The 18,862-nt window shown below is 37.2% G+C and overlaps 2 pseudogenes; both read left to right on the plus strand.

Annotated features, from left to right (window-relative positions):
- Window positions 1-9,357: 9,357 nt before the first annotated feature.
- LOC149234203 (26S proteasome regulatory subunit 4 homolog B pseudogene) lies at window positions 9,358-9,801 on the plus strand (annotated as a pseudogene).
- A 23-nt stretch (window positions 9,802-9,824) lies between these two features.
- LOC149234204 (membrin-11 pseudogene) lies at window positions 9,825-10,313 on the plus strand (annotated as a pseudogene).
- Window positions 10,314-18,862: the final 8,549 nt, after the last annotated feature.

Consider the following 18,862-nt stretch of genomic DNA (forward strand, 5'->3'; position numbering starts at 1 on the left):
TTCATCTCAAATTCATTCATCATAGCAGCTTTGAATTTATCACTCATCTTAGAACTACTACACATATACAATAGATCATCAACATACAAACTTATGATTAAAATATCAATACCTTATTGTTTGTAGTAAAGGGTAGGATCATTCTTACTTCTCTGGAAGCCATTTTGTTGAAAGTATCCATCAATCCTTGCATACCACACTCTTGGTGCTTGCTTAAGGCCATACAAAGCCTTCTTCAACTTGTAGACATTATTCTCCTTTCCTTCCACTTCAAAACCTTGTGGCTGCTCCAAATATACTTCCTCTTCTAAGTACCCATTCGAGAAGGCACTTTTCACATCCATATGATGTATGCTCCACCTTTTATGAGCTGCTAATGAAATCAACATTCTAATGGTCTCCTGTCTTGCCACTGGTGCAAATGTCTCTTCATAATCAATTCCATACTTCTGTGTGAATCCTTTAGCAACTAATCTTGCTTTGTGTCTTTCAACACTCCCATCACTATTAAATTTAGTCTTATAGACCCATTTGGTGCCAATCTTTTCCTTGTCATGTGGAAGCTCTGTCAACTTCCAAGTGTCATTCCTTTGAATGGAATCCATCTCTTCTTGCATGGCTTGCATCCAAACCTCATTAGTACATGCATCTTCAAAACATGATGGTTCAAATTTAGCCTTAGCTAATAAAGCAAAATTGACTATCTCACCTATTGGGCTTTCTTCATGTGCTTGATTTGCACTCCTCTCATAAATATCACTCAATCTTCTTACCTTCCTTGTAGAACTTGGAGAAGAAGTTGGAATTGAACTTGATGTTGAAGAAATTGATGAAGGGCTACTTGGTGGAGTTAAGCCACTAATTACAGAAACATTAGTTGGCTGCTCATTATCATTATCAACAATTATATCATTCAAAACAGATTTTGTTTTCTCAACATGGTCTTTTTGATGACCATAAACTCCCCCTTCATCAAAAATTACATCTCTTGAGACAATAAGCTTGTTAGTTAGAGGATTATACAATTTATAAGCCTTGCTTGTCTCACTATACCCAATAAAAATACATAACTCACTCTTTGCATCTAACTTTTTTCTATTCTGATCAGGTACATGCACATAAGCCAAACAACCAAAAACTTTGAAATGATTAACATTAGGTTTTTTTCCATACCAAGCTTCATAAGGAGTCATATTTTCCAGTGCACTGGTGGGGCTACGGTTCAGGATGTATACTGCTGTAGCAACTGCATCTCCCCAATAAGTGTTGCTCAATCCCTTAGTTTGTAGCATGCATCTTGCCATTTCAACCATAGTATGATTTTTCCTTTCAGCTATGCCATTCTGCTGGGGTGTGTATGTTGTAGTATGCTGCCTCCTGATGCCATTCATATCACAATAACTCTGGAAAGCTTTTGAGCAGAATTCTCAAACATTTGATCTCCCCCACGGTCAGTCCGCAAACATTTGATCTTGCACCCTCTCTCATTTTCTACAAGGGCTTTGAACTTCTTGAATGTATCCAGGGCTTCACTTTTGGCCTTCAAAAAATAAACCCAACAATTTCGTGAGTAATCATCAATAAAAGTGATGAAATATGATGACTTACCCAAACTCTTAGTCTGCATAGGACCACATATGTCTGAATGAACAAGCTGAAGTGGGTGACAAGCCCTCCATGCACTACCCTTTGGAAACCTTTCCCTTACATGCTTTCCTTTAGCACATCCTTCACAAACCTCCTTATGCTCTTCTACCTTGGGCAAACGAGAAACTAATGCATGTGAGGTTAGAAACTTCAAACTGTGAAAATTTAAATGCCCATACCTGAGATGCCATAACCAACTTGAATCCTCATAAGCCATATTAGCAAGATTGTTGTTATGTTCATCAAACCTCAAGGGAAACATCCTATTTCTTGTCATAGGCACAACAGTGATCACCCTATTTCCCTTATTCTTATCATAGATAGTACATGTCTTATTTTCAAAGACTACTTTATAATTTTTCTCACATAGCTATCCAACACTCAACAAATTATGCTTCAATTATGGAGTATAATAAATGTCATGAATACTCTTTATACCTTCTTTTGTTTGGACCTCCATAGCTCCTTTGGCAGCAACCTCCAATGATTTATCATCACCAAGTTGGATCTTGGATTTGAAACTTCCATCCTTTGCTGAAAACAACTTCTCATTCCCTGTCATATAGTTAGAGCATCCAGAATCTAGGTACCAAACATCTTTACTAGTATTTTCACCTTTGGCATAAGATAAAAATAAGTGATCTTGAGGATACTCACCACTTTCGTGAGCATAATTAGCATTTTTACCTTCTTTCAATCTGCATTCTCTTTCAAAGTGACCATACCTGTTACAATGGTAACATTGAACATTTCTCTTATCAAATCTACCTCTACTTCTTCCTCTGAAACTACCTCTTCCACTTGAGCCACCTCTTCCTCTACCTCTTGAATAATTTTGGCTTTGCCATTTACCTTGACCTTGATGGCTTTTGGCACTGCTACTTGCATCTTCATTCTTTGTAATTTGTAATTTAGAGGAAAAAGCTTTCTCTACAGCTTCAAAACTTTCCTTCAATCTTTCTTCATGAGACATCAAAGATCCAACCAATTCATCAAACTGTAGTTTTGTTAAATCCTTACTTTCTTCCATGATTATTGCAACATGATTCCATCTATGTGTTAAAGACCTCAATACTTTTTTAATTAAAACTTCATTACTTACAGCTTCTCCAAGTGTAGCCATTTTATTGACCACATCTTTGACTCTCACACAATAGTCACTGATACTTTCAGCTTCTTGCATCTTCGAATTCTCGAACTCTCGCCTCAATGTCTGAAGCTTGACCACCTTAACTTGATCACTACCTTGGTAAGCTTCTTGTAGAGTCTCCTAGGCAGCTTTGGCAGTTTTTGCTCCAGATATTCTTGGAAATAAGCTCTTATCAAGAGCTATCTGAATGTGAAACAAAGCTTGAGCATTCTTCTTCCTTGCTTCCTTTCTTGTTGTTCTTTCATTGGCTGTAAGAGCATTCCAATCAGCTCACTCTTCATATCCTGATTCAACAATCTCCCACAAATCCTTTCCAATAAAAAAGGTTAGCATCTTAATGGACCAATAATCATAATCGTTACCATCAAATTCTGGAACTAGCATCTGGTTAGAATTCGACATGATTAACTTTGGCGAAATTCCAACAATACAGCTTTAACCCAAAAAAATTTTACCTGCTCTGATACCACATGTAGAATATGAAATGACTTATTTCCAGCCAAATGAGAAAACAATACTATGAAGAAAAAAACAATTAAAAGATAAAACAATTAAAAAAACACAGTGACTGTGTGAGCTAAGAAATGCTGCAAATCTCATATATTAAATTCAACTATAAACTACATTCTTAAATAGTAAAACTATTACTAAAATATTTGTCAATCAACTCTGCAATCAATCTACTGGCATTACAGCGAATTTCCAGCAACTTCCAGCACTGACCATCCTAACAATCTACTGCTTTAATTTTACAGACAACACAAAATCTGCTGCCTACTTTGTCAGCAATTTACATGACTAATTAAGCATTATTACCAACAGAGCATGATCAGTAGGGTTTGGCTTCTTTGGAAAATTCCAGTCCATCGCCACAAAATATCTTATAAATTTCCCATCACGACCATGAAAGCGCAGTAAGTCATTGTCCAGGTTTCATCATCTTAAACTGCTCGAGGAATTCGTAGAAAACAATAGCCGTTGCTGAGAAAACTGCTCAAAGAAATTGTCACTGAGAAAAACAATTGTTGTCATAGCAAAGGCTAAAAGAATGGGCTTATTCCAGCAATTGGCTTTCTTTATTTTCGTGCAGGAGAGAACATGGCACCACTGCCAGATGTTCTGGTATCCTTGTTGAGATAGGATCTTTCAGCGTTATGTTCCATTGAGAGAATGACTTGTGTAGCGCATGCTCCACATAAGTTTCAACCTTTGAGAATTTGATCAAATATGACTTTGCACAAATGCTTGCCACCTCTTTGATCTCCAAATTACAAGACTCGCCTATTTTTATAGGGTTGTTGCACGCCATGCATATCTACCACTGGTGCCTTTCTTGATCTACATAGTTTTCTATTTTCATATGACATTCCTTCGCTTGTTAGAACTTGTAGGCCTGCATCGATAAAATCATGTATTTTGGTCTCTACCAACAATAACGATCGCTATCTCCAACTCCTACCTTGGTCCTCTACATTATCTGCTTGTTATTTTATTATTATCGTTTTTTAATAAAAATAAAACCGCCATTTCCCACATGCACAGTGGCAATAGCATGACTCAATATCTATGCCTCTATCATTACCGATTTAGTTTGACAATATTGGATCACTCAGCAATCGGTGGTTCTCCAACTCGTGGGCAGGGGTCTCCTTAGATTAAGGGCACGAATTAAGCTTCATTAGAAAGAGGGGGACAATTGTGTTTTGTTTGAAGTCCCTATAAAATAAACATTTATTTGATAATGTCAGGCCAGGGTAACTCCAGAATAAGCAGAAGAAAAACTGATATGTAATTTCATTAGAGAACTATTGATTATATACAAAAAGGAGACGAAACAGTTCATCTTCTTGATGACTCTTCATGTTCCAGTTCACCCATCCGTTGAGGATTAGGTGTCAACATTCCCCCCCTTAATCTGAAGGGATGTTGGTGAGTCCAAGCATCGTTCTGAATCTTTCAAGCTTTTCTCTTCCAAGCGCTTTGGTGAAGATGTCTGCAATTTGCTCGTTTGTGGAACAATGACGGAGATGGATTGTTTTGGCCTCAACATGATGTCGGATCAGATGATATTTAGTATTGATGTGCTTAGTACGATCATGGAACTTTGGGTTCTTGGCCAACTTTATTGCAGAGGTGTTATCAATCATGAGTGGAGTTGATTGTATTTGTTTTACCTGCAAATCTTCAAGAATTTTCCTGAGCCACACAATTTCTTTCGTTGCTTCAGCTGCTGCCACATATTCTGCTTCTATTGTGCAATCAACTGGTACTGATTGTTTGCGTGATCTCCAGGAGACAACTCCTGATCCAAGACTCATAGCATATCCTGAAGTAGATACCCCAGTTTCTTTGTCTCCATCGAAGTTTGAATCAGAGTATCCAATCAAGTTGAAGTCGTCCACCTGTGTATACTTGATTCCAAGGTCTTGAGTTCCCTTCAAGTACCTTAGAACTCTTTTTGCAGCAGACCAATGTCCCTCACAAGGCTTTTGCATAAACCTGGAGAGGATTCCAACAACAAATGAAATGTCTGGTCTGGTAGTAGTGAGGTAGATGAGACTTCCTACAAGCTGTCTATACTTTGTTGCATCCTCAAATTCCTTTCCTTCAATAGATGTGAGCTTCAAGTTTTGTTCCATTGGAGTAGAAAGAGGATTGCACTCTGTCATGCCAAATCTGTTTAACAAATCTCCAATGTATTTCTTTTGAGAAAGAAATATGGATTTTTGATGTTGGGTTACTTCAATGCCAAGATAGTAATGAACATAGCCCAAATCAGTCATTTCAAAACTTTTTCCTAATTCTTTCTTTATGGATGCAATATAGCTTTCATTGTCCCTGTCATTAAAAGATCATCTACATATACCACAAGATATACAACTGTTTTGCCAACTTTCTTGACAAATAAAGTTGCATCATCAAGATCAAAATGTTTGAAGTTGAGTTTCAGAAGATGCTCAGTTAGTTTTTCATACCAGGCTCGTGGTGCTTGTTTGAGGCCATACAAGGACTTCAAAAGTTTGCATACTTTGTGTTCATGTCCTTTCATAGCAAATCCTTCAGGCTGGGACATAAAAACATTCTCTTTTAGATCTCCATTCAAGAATGCCGTTTTTACTTCCATTTGATGGACTTTCCAACCGTTCTGAGCAGCTAGTGCAAAGAGTGTCCGGATGGTGGCCCATTTTGCTGTGGGGGCAAAAGTTTCCTCATAATCAACCCCTTCTTTCTGTGCAAAACCTTTTGCCACAAGCCTAGCTTTGTGCTTGTCAAGTGAGCCATCAGCTTTGTACTTGTTCTTGTAGACCCACTTGCAGCCAATTGGTTTGGTTCCAAATGGAGGATCAACCAGCTTCCAAGTGCCATTCTTTATGAGGGAATCATACTCCTTCTGCATCGCTTCTTTCCATTCATCATGAGAAGCAGCTTCTTTGAAGGAAGTTGGTTCAAAATCTGTAGACAAGTTCAATTCACAATCATAAGTAACATCCATATCAACAGGTGAATTAGAGTTATCTACATCACCTCCATCTTGTTGGTTTGTATTTCTGGTTCCTGTTTTTCCAATTTCATCAGGATGAACACTTTCAAGTGTCTTTGTCAGCCACTTTGGGGGACCTTTCTGAGATGGTCCAGGCTGCTCTGTTGATTGAGTTGGGACTGAATCAAGATTGAGTCTCCCAATTCTATCAATTACATCACTTAAAGGATCATCCGGTGTTGGAGTTTCATGCACGGGAGATTGTTCTTCAGAAGAAGATTCCACATGTTGATCTAGTATAGGAATCCCCCCTTCAAGATGTGGAATCTGATTATCAAACTCTTGAAATGATTTCGTTTTTGTGAATCTATCCAAGCGATCAAGTTGCCGCTCAACAACACTGTCAGATTTGGATGATTCAAGAAAAATGACATCTCTAGATACAACAAACTTTTTATTTACTTCATCATAGAGACGGTATGCTTTAGAGGTGTTTGAGTACCCCAGGAAGATACACTTATGACTTCTAGCACCAATTTTGTTTCTATGTACCTTTGGTATTAAAGCATAACAGGTGGAACCAAAAATCCTGAGATGTTTTACCGAAGGAACATGTCCATACCACAATTCATAAGGAGTCTTGTTTCTTATAGCACTAGATGGACATCTATTCTTTATATATGCAGCACATAGAACAGCATCAGCCCAAAACATTATCTTTACATTTTTGAAGAAAAGCATGGATCGTACCATATTCAAGATTGTTCTGTTCATTCTTTCAGCTACACCATTTTGTTGAGGATTATAAGGCACAGTTGTTTGATGTTTAATCCCATGTTGATGAAGATAGTGTTCAAATTCATTTGATGTATATTCTTTTCCATTATTAGTGCGAATAGACCCAATATGAGATGGTGCATCATTTTCAATCCATTTATGAAAATTCTTGAATGTTTGAAAAGCATCAGATTTGTTCTTCAATAAATAAACCCAACACATTATGGTGTAATCATCAATAAATGTCATGATATATTTATTTCCATTTGCAGAAGGAACAGGCATTGGACCACATAAATCTGAATGAATGAGTTCAAGCTTCCTATGTGCTCTTGAATGTGAATCATGAAAAGACTGTTTGCTATGCTTTCCTAGAATGCAAGCATCACATTGCTTATGTTTTCTAGGAATTGTAGGCAAACCAGCAACACCATTTTCCTTTAATAAGCGGAGACTGTCATAGTTTAAGTGTCCAAATCTAACATGCCATAATAAACTTGATGGAAGTGTACCTTCTTCATGATGAGAAATATATGAGAAATGTTGTGCATGAGCAGAAGTTCCTTGTAGTTTAAGAAGTCTTTCTTCTTCTATACCCCTCATGACAAGTGAGTGGTCAGATGCCTTTCTTACCTCAAGCTTGCCATCAAACATATGAATGGAGTGACCGTGCTGGCAGATGTGGACCAGGGACAACAAGTTTCTCTTGAGCTGTGGGAGATATAGAACATGGTCCAGAAGAAAGTCTGGAAGACCAGGCGGTTTAAGCCTGATTGTGCCAAGCCCTGATGGCTTGATTTTTGACTGATCTCCAAAGTATACTGCTCCATCAACATTGTCAGTGAAATCTTCAAAAAAATATTTCCTATGAGTCATATGACAGGTTGCTCCTGAATCAAGCAACCAGTCATTTTTCGAAGAAGCAAGTGAAGCATTAAACAAATCTTCATTTACTCCAATGTTACATTGTGCCTCAATATAGTGAGCGGATTCAGGTGCTTTACCTTTGTCTGTGTCATCAGTTTTACCTTTCTGCTGATTTCTTCTCTGCTCAATTTTGTCCCATGGTAGCTTGCATGTAGAAGCATCATGTGATCCATTTCGTTTGCAGCGAATGCAATGCAGATCTACCTTTTCTGCTTGAGAATGTCTGCCCCCCCTGCCTCTAAAGTATCTTCCTCTTCCTCTTTGTCCACCTCTTCCTCTTGTAGAATCTTGAGCAGGATGCTTTTCTTTATGAGCAAGGCAAACAGTCTCTTCAGAAGATTCAGGGACTATTTTCTTTCCAAAGGCTTTCTGTCTTTCAGCAAACTTTTTCACAAGAGACTCAAAGGTTATGTCTTTAAGATTTCCATTTGCTTGTAAAGACTCAAGATAATTGGAGTAGGTAGGATAGAGTGCATTGAGAAAGGAAATAAGAGAGATATCCAGCTCAACCTTAGTAGATTTAATATCATGCATTATAGACTTTATTTCAGATGCAAGAGCAAGGGGATCATTATTTTTCAGTTCAAGAGTGAAGAGTTTAATCATGAGCTGAAAAACTTCAAGTGCAGAATGAGAATCATAGAGTTCTTTCAGCTTTTGTAAAGCTTCAAAGGGAGTGGAATAGGATGAAATATGACGACTTACTTCTTCATTTACAGATGTTGCGATCAATGCATAGGCTTTGTTGTTCTTGTTTTCCCAAATGACAAGTTCTTTATCTGATGTAGGCTGCACCAGGGTCTTTGTCTTCTTCTCCGACACACACTCCTTTCCACAACTCATTGTAGATGAGGGTGTGTTTTACCATCCGAGACCATTCAGAATAGTTCTCCTTGCCAGTGAGAACTATTCCGACCATAGAGATGATTGAATGCATTCTGTAAAAAAAATACTTCTGCTGATAAAAAAAAATCCTTACGTTACAGCCTTCAAATCCTTCTGATATTTGCTAAAAGCATCAACATTTCATTGTACATATCACTGCAATACTACTATGTTTTGAAAAAAATGTGCAAGGGATCACTTCAATATATCACTTCAATGTATTAATATATCACTTCAATATATCAATTTATCATGCAACACTACAAATGCTTTGATATATAAAATACTCTGACTGATATAACTTTGAATGCTTTGAAAACTGCTTATATAAACGCCTTGAATGATATATATAAACTGCGCAATACAATTTGAACTACCAAACACAGTTTTGTTACCATACGCAGTTAGGTTATCTGTCCTCAGCAATGTTCACTCTCAAGGACTTCCCACAGACGGCGCCAGATGTTATTTGCAAACAAAAACATGATACATGGCGTTTCCCATGAGCGTCGGTAATCTGGAGGAAATTATCGACAAAAATCACGCAATTGTTTCGTCTTCGGTCGGCCCTGAGTATTATGTCAATATTCTGTCGTTTGTAGATAAAGATCAGCTTGAGCCTGGATGCGCCATTCTCATGCACAATAAGGTCCTATCTGTCGTTGGACTCTTGCAGGATGAAGTTGATCCAATGGTATCTGTCATGAAAGTGGAGAAGGCACCATTGGAGTCATATGCTGATATCGGAGGTTTAGATGCTCAAATTCAGGAGATAAAAGAAGCTGTTGAGCTTCCTCTTACGCATCCTGAACTGTATGAGGATATTGGTATCAAGCCTTCAAAAGGAGTCATTCTATATGGTGAGCCAGGAACAGGCAAAACACTACTGGCTAAGGCTGTTGCAAACTCAATTTCTACGTGTTGTCGGAAGTGAGCTGATCCATAAATATTTGGGAGATGGAGGGAGCGCAGGAGAATGTCGACGAAGAAGTTATGCGTGGACAACACACAAGGACAGCTCTCAAATCTCGGGGTAGATTACTGCAATATGAATACACAGAAAAAAATGGGGACTCTGCTCATGTAATGCAAATTTTTGACGATGAAACCCGAGCCAGGCAGTCGGCACGTAATTCATCATACATGCTTGATGAGGCTTATGCTACTGGAGTGGTTGTTCTTTCAAAGTATGCAGAACAAAGAGATCGTTTGAAGCAAGCACAGCGGAAAGCTCTAGACATTCTCAATATTGTTGGTTTATCTAATTCTGTACTGAAGATAATCGAAAGACAACATCGGTTAGATAAATGGATATCTTACATTGGCATGTTCCTTACAGTTGTAATCATCGTAATTCGTAGAGTGGGCGAATGTCTTCCAGGAGGTCAGATGCGCAGGACAATCAAAGAGGCGCAGAAAATCAATGATGCGCAGAGAATTCAATGAGGTGCAGAGAATCACGCAGAGGAACGTTGGAACGATATTGGACAGCAGGTGTGGCAGATTGACATAGTCATTTGAGGACAGAGCGCTGGCAGAGGCAAAGGTGTTAACCAACGAATGCAATTACACTAGAGGAGAGAGCACTGGTAGAGGCAGAGGAGTTACAAGGCACGCCAGAAAAAGGGACTTGGGACCTGTGCTCTGATACCATGTCAGGCCAGGGTAACTCCAGAATAAGCAGAAGAAAAACTGATATGTAATTTCATTAGAGAACTATTGATTATATACAAAAAGGAGACGGAACAGTTCATCTTCTTGATGACTGTTCACGTTCCAGTTCACCCATTCGTTGAGGATTAGGTGTCAATAGATAAAGAGGGGCAAGCTACACAAGAGGGGATTTATTTGATAAAGAGGGGAAAGGTCATGTTACGATTTTTGTTTGAAGTCCCTATAAAATAAACATTTATTTGATAAAGAGGGGCAAGGTACACAAGAGGGGGACACTGTGTTTTGTTTCAAGTCCTATAAAATAAACATAAAGAGGGGTAAGGCATTTCAAGTCCTATAAAATAAACATAAAGAGGGGTAAGGCACACCAGAAACGCCGTGTTACAATTATAAAAGGGAAGAAAGGTCATGTTAAAATAAACATAAAGAGGGGCAAAGCACACCAGAAAGGTCATGTTAAAATAAACATAAAGAGGGGCAAGGCACACGAAAGGTCATGCTACAATTATAAAAGGGAAGAAAGGTCATGTTACAATGATAAAAGATAAAATATATGAATAGAATTTGAGGTCTTATAAACATAAAGAGAGGGGCAAGGAAAATGTCATGTTACAATGATTGATTTTGTTTTGTTTGAGATCTAGTTTGAATTTGTTTTGTTTGAGGTCTAGTTTGAGGTGCTATAAAATAAACATAAAGAGAAAGTTCGTGTTACAATGATAAAAGAGATGAATAAATTTGAGGTCCTATAAAATAAATATAAAGAGGAGCAAGGCACACTAGGAATGTCATATTACAATGTTAAATGAGATGAATAAAATAAACATAAAGAGGGGCAAGGCATACAAGAAAGGTCATGTTACAATGATAAAAAAGATGGATAAAAATAAAGATAAAGAGGGGCAAGGCACACAAGAAATGTCATGTTACAATGATAAAAGAGATGAATAAAATAAACATAAAGATGGGCAAGGCCCATAAGAGGTCATATTAGAATGATAAAAGATATGAATATACATTGGTATTGGGAATAAAGTAAAGGTGGTGAACAAAACTTTATTTTCAATGAAAAGAGTCCAAGAGGAGGGGCAAGACACACAAGAAAGGTCATGTTACAATGATAAAAGAGATTAATATAGATTGGTATTGGGAATAAATTAAATACCTGAAATATAGAAAGTGGCGAACGAAACTTTCTTTTCAATGAAAAGAATCTGAGAGGACACAAAGATTTCTTGCACCTTTACAATGATAAGAGGGGGGCCACAAACCTTATTCCATGAGACTTGTAACAACATACGGTGAGACAACATCTTGTTTTACATTAACCACCTATATATTTACCATCCTTTTGATAAAAGAACTAGAGAAATGCCACCGTAATTTGATATACTTTCTTATAGAAGAGGAACTGATATTTTTTCTTATTTCGTGGAGGTTCATGATAGACCATTCAAGCGATAAATATGGATTTGAGGCTAGGAAGACACCCGCAATGGCTTGCATAACATTTTAATTGTTGATGTGCATCAATAGTAACCACTCACACAAACAAATAAATATCATAACAACATTGACTTTATGTGGTTAAAACCCTCTAAGAGGGAGACAATCCACAATGCTAGCCAATATGGCCATTTGAGGTAATTTATTAATTAACAAAAAGAATTGTGCATAAGAGAGTTGTTAACAATCAATCATCAACAAATGACCATCTATGCTCTTTAAATAGATATCATGGACTAAGAGGGTGTTAAGCCACAAATAATAAGTATTTGTATTGAGGATAATATGATCCATCATATCACTCTATATCTAGAACATATCATGACTATCACAATATCAAATTACATAACTACAAATGCCTACTAATGCATACTAAAGAAACACACACACTTTTACCTAAAGACGCATTAGACCAAATTGATTTTACATAACTCTTAAGTGTCTAAATGTTTTAACATCCCCCCTTAAGAATAACTTGGGATATTATTGAAATATTTACAAAGGTGACACAATAGGAGAATGAAAGGGGAACTAGAGCCTATCCCCACCTAATGAAAACTTCTTTAACTCTTAACATAGATCAAAGTTTAAATCTTTATTTTTTATTTTTTATATAAGATAAATTTTAAATATGTCTACATATTGATCATATGTTAGGAAGAAGAGCACTTTAAGAACATGATCTTGAATGATATTTTTAATTAACTAGATTTGTAGGTCATTATGTTTGTTGAGTTGATGTTGAATTGGATATTTCACAAGCTAGATGGCACTATTATTGTCATAGTAATGGGAGGTTAGATGTTGTTGTTGGAATCCAAAATATATAAGGATCTATTAAAGCCACAACACTTATTGACTTGTATTAATGACTACTTGGTGTGATACTACTATAGAGACAGAATAATGACATGTTGCTTCTTAATCCAAGGTGATTATTCTATAGCAAGAGTTGAAAACATAAGCTACAATAAAATTTAAATTATTAGGGTTTATGATGCAATATAAAATAGTGAAAGAAACCAATAAAAGATTCCACCCAAAATTATAATGTATCCAAAAATAAATTATACCCTTGATAGACCAAAGTATCCTTTCTGTTGCTTTCCAGTGGCATTCAATAGAGGGCATGTACGATTCAAATATAAGAGGACACAAACTGATTGATAGTACAAAGTGGCATTGAGTTAATGTGTAGTATAGGTGGAAATTTGTTTTACCCTGGGCTAGTAGGGAGAAGGGGATATTTTACATCCTCCATGTGAAAATGGTGAAGAAGGTCACATGCATACTTAGATTTTGTCATCCATATCTTTTTACTTCAAATATTCATACTAAATTGCATTTACAAGGACATGTAACCATAAGATGCATACACATAAAAGAAGCAGGAATAAACAATAACCATGAGAAGCAAAGACATAAATAAGTTGATAACAGAGTTCACCTAGTGTGGGTTATGTCTTTGGGCCCTTCTCAAAGTGGGGAGGCCTCTTTCATTAATCTTCTGAAGAAACTGCACTGTTGAATTCATGGCGTGAATTCATGTCAAATTATTGTAAACTTGACCCCTTTATGTTTCGGTCAAAATATGGACCCTTGGGAATCTCAAAGATTCCTTCTCGCTGGTTGACTAAAATTTTGTTGCTTAGATGACAAATCCGATGTCACTGTTGTGCTCCTTGCAAAAAACAAAGTAAAATGAGTATAAAGTCGGCCTAGTTCTGAAGTTGTCAAAATTAGGCCCTTAGGGAATCTTTTAGATTCCTCATGATTCCACAAAGATTCCTCTCTACACGTTGACTAAAATCTCGCTGATCGGATCAAAAAATTGATCGCGCCATGAGACTCCTGGAAAAATTATAGTTTGTTCGAGTATGAACTTGGCGTGAATTTGACACTATGAAAATTTGGCTACAAAAGGAATCTCCAAGATTCTGCATGGAATATTTTGTGGAATATTACCTTGGAATATTCCCTCGAACTTCGTGCCCAAGGTAGAACCCTCCTAGTTCTGTTACTCATTGTTCCACTCTGTTGGGTTTTGTTCTCACCCCCTCTGCGCTCTGGTCACAAATGTTCTTTAAGTACAAAGTCTTGGGTAGTGTTAACAATGGGTGTCCATCTGGCACTGTGGTTGGTGGGTGGATGTAAAGTTAATGCAAGTGTATGGGTTATAGGTTCAAACCCACAGATCCACCTAGTTTTGGTATTTGTTTTGTTAACTTTTGTCACTTTTTATTATAACAGCCCCCATTATTTTTTCATTTGATAATGGTTATATATATATATATATAGCCATTCGTTCTTGGTTGTTCACATGCCAACCCACCATTACAACAAACGTACTACATGTTATAACTATTCTCCATGTTTGGCTACCTGCCACACTCCACATTGATTCATTCACATGCTATATGTTTGATGTTGACTGCCATCCCCTCCAACGGCTTTGACACCCATTCTTTTGATTTGCCATGATATAGGGGTAACCCATATATATTATATGGTTCCAACTTTTATGGTCCATCATTACACCTACCATTTAATATGGCTTATATTTTGTATAGACCATTTCATTTGGATCTAATTTAACATTTTGTTTTGGAATATATACATTTGTATGGAATTTAAATAATAACTGATTTGTTTTGTTTTGTTTTTTCTTATTTTGGCTTTGGAATTTTTTTTTTAATATATTTTTCTGTTTTTTTTGTAGGGCTAAGGTGTCCAATGTCGAGGCTCCATGTGTCAGTAACTTGTTGGTAATTTAGTTGCCTCATAACTAAAGAGGGTCCCACATATTTATGTAGCTTGCAAACTTCTGATGATAACAAGTTGGTCATACAAATTCAGATTTGAGTGTTGTTTGCACCACCAAAATTGTAATGAAGAGCTCTTCAAATTAATGCCAATATTGTTGAGATTCATTAAATTCAGAACTTGATCCTTTCTGGAGCATATTTTTATTTCTGAGCATTCCTAGATCCTCCTAGATCACTCCTCCCCACTGAGGATCTTTTGTTCCTCCAAAAGCATGAACTATCTCCAATTTCTTGTACTCCCTCATTCACAAAGCAACTGCCCTGATAGGCCACACTTCCTTCTCCTTCACATTTTTTCTTTGGAGCCATAAGTGATGAACTGACACTTTAATTATCTACAAACATGTAGTACAATATTTGCAAACTACATGTTTAGTTATATGACCAATCATGACCCAAGTATCCCCATACTTGCCAACAGTTTATAACACACATTCTTTGGTCATGTGTACATCATAATATAAATCAATACCCCAACTATCAACAAAAAGAGGCCAAAACATCATCATGTTTCTTTCATAAGTGATGGAAAACATTTCATCACTTTTACAATCATTTCATAACATATGATTTACAATAATATGGTCACGAAAAGCTACTATATCTAATAAAACCATCCCTCGCTCAACAAAGTGAATGGGTCATCTCCCTGTGGCTGATTCTCTTGTTGAACATCTTCACCAACGGGTTCCTTCATAGGTGCTTTTTGGGCATGAAGTATATGAAATTTGGCTCTCTGATGCCCATCCTTGTTGTAGTGACTACAATGATTCTTTCTCCTCCAAAATTTCTGGACCATCTTCGAACGCTTATTCCTGGTGAGCCTTTGATGAGTGCCCATGGTATCCTCACCATCAATGGAATGTGATGAGGTTCTCCCATCATTTGTCATTGGTTGGTCATTGGTTGTCTTCTAGAATTCTCCAAACTCTTTTCTAACATACCAAAGTCATGCATAATGAGGAAATTCCTCCACTTTGATGGGATTCACAAGCCATGGCCATTAATGCCAAGGCCCTTCCCTTGATACCCCATTTTCTTCAACAATTTTGATTCAATTCCCGTAATATGTTTCTCAAAAGTAGTGAAATCATCATCATAAAAAGACCATGAAATTGAAGAATCACTTTTTACCTTAGGCTTGTTATGCTACAACTTTTCTAAGGCCTCCTCCTTGGCTTGTAATTGATGTCATAACCTTTGTTTTTCCTCTTTTTCTTCTTGTAGGAGTCTCTTTAGTTCAACATTCTTTGCTTGAATGATTTGGTTGATCTCTTTGAGTTCTTGGTATCATGTAGTATTTGGTGCCCTTTTCCTCTTTGGCATAATGTTTGTTGAAATATTTGTCTCATCACCTGAATCAGAATCCAAGTCAATAGGTCCATCTCCTGCAATGCCAAGAACTGCAATTTTCATCTCATCACTCAAGTCAGATCCATGGTCAATTGGTCCAACACCTGAAAAATCCTACAACGATGATATTCTCCTCATCTTTTGATTTAGATTCTTGGTCTTGTTGCATGATTAAAAACATCTTCTGCTTCTCCTTCACGCAATTCCTCTTTGGACTTAATAACAAATGTAGTTTCTAGCAATGTTTCTCATCATGCCCTTCCTTCTCACAATGAGTACAAGAGGGCTTTGCTTCCTTTCACTTAGTTGTTTTCGTCATCTTTATGAGGTCTTCCTTCTCATGCTCCCTCCTACTTTCAAGATGTACAACCTTCACACTATCTTCATCAAGAGTTTTAGGTTCAAATAATAACAATGAATGATGCAAATAACCATGAAATGAGCCAATTTATTTCATCAACGTCTTAGGAGAGTCTAATGGAACATTCAGAGTTAATGATTATTTCCTAAACTCCTCTATAAAATTTTGAAAATTTTCACATTTACTTCGTTTCAAATGTTACCATTTCATCATGGCCTTCTGTCTGTAACCCAATGGGTAAAATTATCCTCTTAAAGAAGAAACAAACTTAGAACAACATGAAAGAAGCTTATGACTACTCTTACCACCTTTTCGCAGTTTTCCTTCCCACCAAATGAGAGCAGTGCCACTCAATCGAAGGGATGCTAGCTAGATCTTGGATTCATCCTCTTTGATTTGTTGTAGGTGGGAATATACTTCAACATGTCTAATCCATTTATCTAGCTTTTCTGGATTAGATTCTCCACTGAACACATCTAGATCAAACTTGACATCCAACTTGAAAAAGGGATTTTTATGAGCTTTTCTACCACTATAATGACAAGAAGAGGAAGAAAAATAAATCTCACTGGAATATGGAGAGGGAAGTTCAAGATTCTCTTCTCCTCCTCCTTTATGATTCACCAAAGCATGATCATTTGGTCCTTCCTTCTTCTCTGGTTTCGACATGATTTTCTTCTCATACTCTGTAAAGGATTTGTCCACTTTTCTGCCATGCTGTAGAAGGACTTGCGATAGTTTCCATCCTCCTCCTACTGAGCATCTTCATCTGCCATTCTCCCTCTTCATGCTACATGCCCCTCTTCTGGATCAAAGGAATTTAGTTTTCCTTCACCTCTTTAGAGCTTTTCCCTAGTTATCATACACTTGCAATTCACATCAACATAAGACTTGTTCTGATACCAAACTTGATCTGGATCTTTTTACTTCAAAGGTATATACAAAATTGTATTTAAAAGTACATGTAACCATAAGATGCATACACATAAAAGAAGCGGGAATAAATGAAAACCATGAGAAGCAAAGACACAAATAAGTTGATAACGAAGTTCACTTAGTGTGGGTTACATCTATGTGCCTTGCTCAAATTGGGGAGGTCTCTTTCATTAATCTTCAATGAGATCAAATTATATACATGTACAAAAGGCACCTTATACCTCCACTTCCAGGGATGGATTGAAAATGCACACCTCTACTGAAGAAATGGACTGCACCGTTGAATTCCTGGTGCGAAATCATGCCAAATGATTGTAAACTTGACCCCTTTCTGCTTCCGTCAAAATCTGGACCCTCGAGAATCTCAAAGGTTTCCCAAATATTCCTTCTCACTAATTGACTGTAATTCTATGGTTTAGATAAAAAATTTAACTTCACCATTGTGCTCCTGGTGAAAAACTGAGTAAAATGAGTATAAAGTCAGCTTGGTTATGAATCTATCAAAATTTGGCCCTTAGGGAATCTTTTGGATTCCTCATGATTCCACAAAGGTTCCTCTCTCCAAGTTGACTAAAATTCTGCTACTTAGATCAGAAAAATGCTCATGCCATGAGGCTCTTGGCAAAATTTTAGTTCGTTTGAGTATAAACTTGGCATGAATCTAACACTGTGAAATTTTGGCTCCAAAAGGAATCTCTAATATTCTCCTTAAGATTCTACATGAAATATTCTGCAAAATATTCCTTGGAATATTCTACAAAGTATTCCCCTAGAATATTTCCTTTGAACTACATGGCCAGGGTGGACCCCTCCTAGATTTGTCACTCATTGCTCTGCTCCGTTGGGTTTCGTGCTCCCCCCTCGTTTCTTGCTCCCCCCCTCTACGCTCTGGTCACAAATGTTATTTAAGTGTAAAGTCTTGGGCGAAGTTAACAACATATGCCCATCTGGTACCGTGGTCGGCAAGTGGATGTAAAGTTAATGGAAATGGATGGGTTGCGGGTTCAAACCCACATACCCACCCTTTTTGGTGTTTTTTTTTAATTTCCTTCACTATTTATCGTAATAGCCCCCGTCATTTCATCATTTGACCACGATTATATATATATCCATTCTTGGTCGTTCACTTGCCAACCCACCATTACAACAAACATACTGCATGAGATAGAGATTACTCGAGGGTGCTCTACAATCTGATCTAGGGTTTGAGTCAGGGTTTGGCACTGGTAACCATGGCGGGTTGTGGAGGAGGGAGTATGCTCCCTCCTATAGTCAAATAACCGCGAACAAAAACAAGGAAACTGATCTGCATCGCTTCAAGAAACCAACAGAGGTGATAA

The sequence above is a fragment of the Pinus tabuliformis genome, chromosome 8 (genome assembly GCF_031772625.1).
Source record: "Pinus tabuliformis cultivar Carrire ecotype Pingquan chromosome 8, CPIR1, whole genome shotgun sequence".
NCBI lineage: Eukaryota > Viridiplantae > Streptophyta > Pinopsida > Pinales > Pinaceae > Pinus > Pinus tabuliformis.